We start from the raw sequence: 7,199 nt of genomic DNA, 5'->3' as shown, positions 1-7,199 counted from the left end.
TTAACTCCTTTATTTTATTTTAGTTAATTAGTTAATTAATTTCTTTTTAACCAAATAGTAGTCTACTCTGTAATATATATCAAATGATTGGTCGATTATTGATAAATGATGTAGTTGAGTAATTTATATACATCATGTAGTAGTGTAGTTTATATATATCACGTGATAGATTATTGACAAATGATTTACGCCAAATGTTTCAGTAATTAAATAAAAGATAATGATGATATAATCATGTTGGAAATTGATAAAAATCGAGGTTGAGAGATTATTTACGAGGTTTTGTGTGCATAGTAGAAGCAAATATTTTCGTTGTGTTTTCATACATATCTGTTTTCAGATTTGCCGTATTCTCCCACTTTGAATATTATTATTATTTGCACTTTAAAGATCTCATGCTACAGAAAATGAGAATATTACTTATATTGAGGTTGGACAACTTATTCTTCTAATTCTTCCCACCACACTCATCAATAAACAAAAGGGGATGTGCGACTATTTATAATATTGTAACTAATGAAGGTAGAATCTATACCCCAAAAAACGAGAGCTTTAGGAATAATAGGGAAAAATTTAAAAGCATATCCATAATAACGGTTAAAGTGGTCATGATCTTACCAGATATGGAGTATTTTTCGATGAGAATAAAAAATGATCGAAAAAAAAAACAAAAGCTTTTTTGAGAAAAAAATCATTGATTTTCATATTTCTAAAAAAATTTAAAAATACATCAATATGGATCTCAAAATACTTGAAATCGAAAGTTTATATATTTTATAACAATGAATGAAGAGTTTCAAGATTGGAGAAGAAGATAAATCTAATGAAAAGATTTAGAGTGAAAAAAAAAATGAAACGAAGTGAAAAGAGAGAAAATTAATTGAAGGGTACTTTAAGAAAAAATGGTGGTGGTGGGGGGGGGGGGGGAGAGGGTGAAAAATATTTCAAAAATACAAAAGGTTGACAATAACATTTTAAAATTTATGAATTAACCCATGGACCACACATTCTCTCCATACACTAAAAAAATAAATCAAGAAAGAAAATAGTGTCTCTTTTTTTAATTAAGTTTCTAGGTATCTCTTTTACCAAATCTTCTCTACAGTCCTTACATGTCTAGGATGGGAGGATGCACTATTTTTGGGCCCACATTGTACAATCCTTGAATTGGTCATCTATTTCTTCACTGCAGTCAATGTGTAAGATATGAGTTTGTTTTTATATATATTTGGTGTTTTAATGGGTTAAACACAAAATTTGAAGCAGTTGCTTAACTGCTGGTAGAGACAGAACACAAACAAAGTATAAACACAACTAGGGAAGATGATACACTTATTATATGGGTTGTTTATCTTGTAATGAAAGAGAAGTGTTTTTGAGGGGAAGAGTTGAATTCTCATATTAAATCTAGAAATATACAAAATATACTTATGTGACATTGGTGAACTTGTAAAATTGTTTTTGAGTCGGGGTTCTTTTGAAAACAACCTATCTACCTCACCTCTGATGTAGTGATACAGATTGCGTACTGTTTACCCTCCTCAGACTCCACTTTATGAAAATATACTGGATATGTTATTGTTTGATTTTTTTATATGAAAGGGGTAAGAAAATCTTTATAGAGCGACAAGAAAAGTTATTATATATAGGTAAAGAGGAGGAAAGGACTTTGAAAAAGGGAACGATATAAAGAGCTGAGCTTTTTGAGAGGTGTGTGGGATTGAGTACAAAACACATAGCTGCCAAAATCAATCTTATTAGTTATTCTAATAATGAAGAAATAGTCTTCAAGATAATTTTCCAATTAAGTAGATGCATCCATAGTTGAAAGAAAACTTAATTCTTCTAGACATAGTGTTTTAAGAATACTCTTGTTCTTTTTCTACTTCTCACTTATCAATATATTTATTGTCTTCATAAAGTTATTAGACCTTCAATCATCATACAAATAAATCTATGTGAATTATTGTGTAATGTAACTAACACGATTGGAATTGTGAATTCAAATTTATTACGAAAAAGGAATTTATTGATAATAGCCAACGATTACAATCAATGAATATAAAAACACTAAGCTATACATCACTATGAATCTGCAACTTCCACCATGGATGTGTAGTAAAGCTTAGAATGAAGTAATGAACGAGATGATAAAGTAGAAGAGAAAGAAGAAGGTTCTAGAAGAATAGACAAGAGAATTCTAATCAAATGACTGTCGATCCCAATTTCTGTAAAATCTAATTATAGAATTAGCTGAGCTGTAGCTGAGTTATCTTCCTTAATAATTAGGCTAATCTCCATCATTGTTTTATTATTATATTTATCGTTCCCTATTAATATCTGCCGACCCCATTTCTCAACTGTTGCTCTAATTTGCCAACACGTGTCCGCACTAACACTACCACATTTGCCTATTGCGATCCCTAATTACAACCCTAATTTTCATTTCTTCCCTCTCTTATTCCAATTACACTCATCGGATATAACAATTCCCTACTCCTTTGAAATTGACCTTATTCTCAAGGTCGATCATGAGCCACGAGTTGGGGAAATTTACTGCAAATATAGCTCTAATCTTCCTAAGTAGAATCATTTGCTGACATTTAGACCAGTGCACAGGCACTTTGATGGCTGTTGCGTTATTAACTCTAATGATGCGCCGCCGTAAGATTGCAAAGGGTTCTACCAAGATGCCACCTTCATTGTCGCAAGAAGGGGGTTGCTGCTGGGAAACTATAACAGGTACGATCCGACGCTTCAACTGTGATACATGGAAGACAGGGTGGATCTGAGACCCTGTTGGTAACTCCAAACGGTATACCACTGCTCCCATTTTTTCAATAATCTTATAGGGTCCATAGAATTTGGCACTTAACTTGAGATTCCAATGCACCTCGACTGTCGATTGTCGGTAAGGTTGCAACTTAAGATAGACCAAGTCACCCACCTGTAGAACACGTTTTGACCTATTCTTATCAGCATAGAATTTCATGCACGCTCGAGCCACTAGAAGATTATCTTTCAATTGCTATAGTAGTTGTTGTCGTTGAGCAAGAAGTGCTCCCACTGGTGTGTGTAAGGGTTGCCCTAACGACCCCATGAGAATCTAAGGGGGTGGAAACTCGTATAAAGCCTCAAAAGGGGTTACCTTAAGTGCACTATGATGATTGGTATTATACCACCATTCTGCCAAATGCAGCCATTTCATCCACTGCCTAGGTTTAGAGAAAACTATGGCTCGTAAATAGTTTTTTATATACCTATTGAGTCGCTCAGTCTGGCCATCCGACTGAGGGTGATAAGCAGTAGTAAGGTTAAGCTTAGTACCCAAACCTTTAAACAAATGCTGCCAAAAATGACTAGTAAAGACCGAGCCCAGGTCAGTCATAATAGACTGAGGTAATCCATGTAGCTTATACACCTCCTTTAAGAACACCTCAACCACTTCTTGAGCTGAATAAGGGTGTTTCAGGGGTATAAATTCACCATATTTGGTCAGCCTATCCACCATCACTAGTATTGAATTATTGTGGTAGGACATAGGTAAACCTTCTATGAAATCCATACCTATGTCCTTCCAAGGCTGCTCAGGTATGGATAAGGATTGTAGCAAGCTCGGGGTATGGATGTTTTCAGACTTAACCCTTTAACAAACATCATATTCTTCTATAAGTAGCTTACTGACCAAAATGACCCCTAAGGGTGATGTATGCAATGACTACCATTTTTTTCTCCTTTAAGTCTGTTCTTTTGCCAATGAAGAGTTTAGTGTCACAACAGATAATACCTTGTTGTAAGGAATACTTACTCTGAGGGAAAGGATCTGCAATTAGGTCAGCCAGTAGTTACAATGCTTCTTGATCATGCTCATAGCTTAATGCTACTTCATGCGTCCAAGTTGGTTCCACAGATGATATGGCAGCCAAAGTAGAACTTTCTTTATCCCTCCTAGACAAGGCATCAATTACTTTGTTTTCACTCCCCTTCTTATATTTCACCTCATAATCTAACCCCAGTAGCTTGGTAAGTCCCCTTTGTTGTAGAACTGTAGTGATTTTTTGATCTAATAATAACTTAAGACTCTGATGATCTGTCTAAAAAATAAAATGGCCTCCCATATAGTAGTATCTCCACCTATCCACTGCAGCTAGTACTGCTAGATACTTTTTTTCATAAATAGAAAGACCCCAATTCTTTGGAGCTAAGGTTTTACTGAAATATGCAATAGGTCTGCCACCTTGTAACAAAATAGCTCAATGACGTATCCTATCACTAGGGAACAGTCCCGGCAAAATCCTATCTAACAATGGCATAAACTAGGGCTAAAACTATAGAGGAACATATAAAAAAGGTTGAATCGCAGTTATTGCAGCACATCGCAGAATCGAACCAAAAAGCTGTGACCACTAATGGAAAAATTGATGAGTTAGGCAAGAAGCTCGATCTGTTCATGGAGAGAATGTTTCCGGAGAGAGACAAAATACTTGGGGCACCACCTGGTAGAGGATTGCAGAATAATGGAGTTGTTAATCACCCTAGAAACATGGACTTCAATGCGATACCTGCAGGAAGAAATTAGCTGCACAATTTTAGTCACAAGGTTGAATTTTCTTATTTTGAAGATGGGGATCCGCAAGCATGGATAAGGAAATGTGACAGATACTTTTACTACAATCGAGTGGAGGACCGTGAAGAGAAGCTAAAAATAGTTGTTCTACACTTAAATGGTCGAGTTAAAGCATGGTATTTCTTTTTTCACTTGAGTAAGGGTAGAGTAAGATGGGAAGAATTTGTGGAAGAAATATGTAGGAGATTTTCAGATTCTATTCATAGTACTCTGAATCTATTGGATGAGTTTAAAAAGGTGGAACAGAAAGAAACAGTTGACACATACCTTGAGAGGTTTGGAGATCTTAAAGCTTGGGTATTGACGAAGAACCCAATAATTCCTAAGAATTTTTCCTCGGATTTTTTATTCAAGGCCTAAAAGAAGACATTAAGCATACTATTAAAATATTGGAACCTTTCACATTGATACAAGCTGTAGACAAGGCCAGGCACCAGGAATAAGTGTTGGAGAGCATCAATAGAAAAAATATAGTGGTTATGATGAAGATCCCTACTATGGGGACTAACTCAAACCTACATTCTAAAAATCTGGTGGGGAATTACAAGGACAACCAACACACCCCAAGTACTGGGGGTTCTACCTTGAGAGAAATAAGAAAACAACAAGGATTGTGCTACAAGTGTGGTGACAAATGGGTTTTTGATCATCAATGTAAAAATAAACAGATCAATGCATTGACTGCTGAAGAGGAATAAGAAGTGTTACATGCAGATTCTTTGGTGGAGGAGACACAGGAGGAAATTATTCCACTCAATGTAGGAGAGGTTATTGATAAGGCAATCAATTTACATGCACTTTCAGGGATAGAAGTCCCTAACATTATCACACTCAAGGGGGAATCTAAAAATAAAAAATTATCAATTTTGTTGGATTCTGGTAGCACACATAGTTTTTAAATATGGAGACAACTAGAGAAATGGGGTGTGTGATTAGAGATTCTAACATCATGAGAGTGACAGTGACAAATGGAAATTTAGTGATGAGTTATCATGTTTGTCCAAGATTTAGGTAGAAGGTGCAGAGTGTGGAGTTTGAAGACTCAGTGAGGCTAATTAAATTAGCGCTGCTGATATGATAGTGGGGGAGATTGGATGAGACTCCACAATCTAGTCCTACTTGAATTTGTAGCTTATAAAGCACAAGTCACACACAATGGTAAGAGAGTGAGATTGAAAGAGATGTACCATGAAGCCTCTTTGAAGGCTATGACAGCTACTGGAATTAAACAACTACGTAAGAAGGGAAGGGTGTTTTGGTCCCATCTTCTCACTATAACTACTTCAGAGGTGGGAGGAAAAAGAAACTTACTAGCAGCTCTTCAAACCATCCTTGATACTTATCCAGATGTGTTCTTGGATCCCTCCACACAGCTCCCAAAAGAAAACATGACCACTTCATTCCTTTGAAACCGGATGCAATGCCTGTAAGTATCAGACCATACAGATATAATTTTTTCCAAAAAAATAAGATTGGGAAACAAATTAAAGACATGTTGAGTGGTGGGGTTATACAACCTAGTCATTCACCATTTTATTCTCCTGTATTATTGGTCAAAAAGAAGGATGGGACATGGAGGTTTTGTGTAGATTATAGGGAAAACAAGCTAACTGTGAAGGACAAGTTCTCTATTCCCTTGGTTGATGACTTACTAGATGAATTACATGGTGCTACTGTTTTTTCCAAAATTGACCTAAGGGCAGGTTATCACCAAATTAGAATGAATGAGTCTGATATATTCTAGTGTACTTTTCAACATTGAAAGAGCATGCCCAACACTTAGATAGTGTTGCAGATTCTCAGAGGAGAGCAACTCTATGCTAAGAGGTCCAAATGCTCTTTTGGACAAGATTCACAATGGAGTATAGCTTAGTGTTTTCATATTTGTTGATTGTAATCGTTGGTTGTTATTAATAAAATTCCTTTTCGTTGTAAATTCGAATTCACAATTCCAATCGGGTTAGTTACATTACATATTGTTGATTTATTCTTTAATATTCTTATGTAGGTGAAAAAAGATTCATGTGAAATATGTATAGGGATGGCACCAGGGCGAATGCGAGGCGGGAAGGTTTGGAGCTATGCGGAAAAGGGGCGAATTTGGATATTTGAGGGGCAGGACAGATTGCAATTTTTGAAAATCTGTTGCGGAGGGGATTGTTTTAGATTTTTGTTGTGGATTACATATCTTGGATAAGAGAACTGATATTTTCTTAATTTGCTTATTACATTACATGAATATAAATTTCAAAAATTTGAAGACTTATAACTTTACTAGTTACCCAAGATTCACTTCCTGAATGTGGAGATCGCTAGGACTTGTCTCTTAAATCGATTAAAACTGATAACACATAACAAAATATTCGTCAAACTATAGGAGTTCTTAATGGACCAAAATACTAATGAAATATTATCTGGTTAATATTTTATAACAAAAAAAGGACTTCTAAACTTAATAGGAGTTCAAAGTTTATAAATGTATAAAAGTTATTACAAATAATAATTAATGTAATATCTATTAAATGATTAAATAAATATTATTACATTATTTCAGAAGATGCAAATACGATGA

General features: G+C 35.2%; 1 long non-coding RNA gene across 1 annotated transcript; it reads left to right on the top strand.

The window, feature by feature from the left end:
* The first annotated feature begins 2,037 nt into the window (after positions 1-2,037).
* On the top strand, positions 2,038-6,893 carry LOC107851481. Its single transcript, XR_001669033.2, has 2 exons — positions 2,038-2,815; positions 6,636-6,893. It is a non-coding gene; the product is annotated as an uncharacterized LOC107851481 (long non-coding RNA).
* The last annotated feature ends 306 nt before the right edge of the window (positions 6,894-7,199 follow it).

Source organism: Capsicum annuum, chromosome 12 (assembly GCF_002878395.1).
Source record: "Capsicum annuum cultivar UCD-10X-F1 chromosome 12, UCD10Xv1.1, whole genome shotgun sequence".
Lineage (NCBI taxonomy): Eukaryota > Viridiplantae > Streptophyta > Magnoliopsida > Solanales > Solanaceae > Capsicum > Capsicum annuum.
This window is presented reverse-complemented; position numbering and strand designations above follow the sequence as displayed.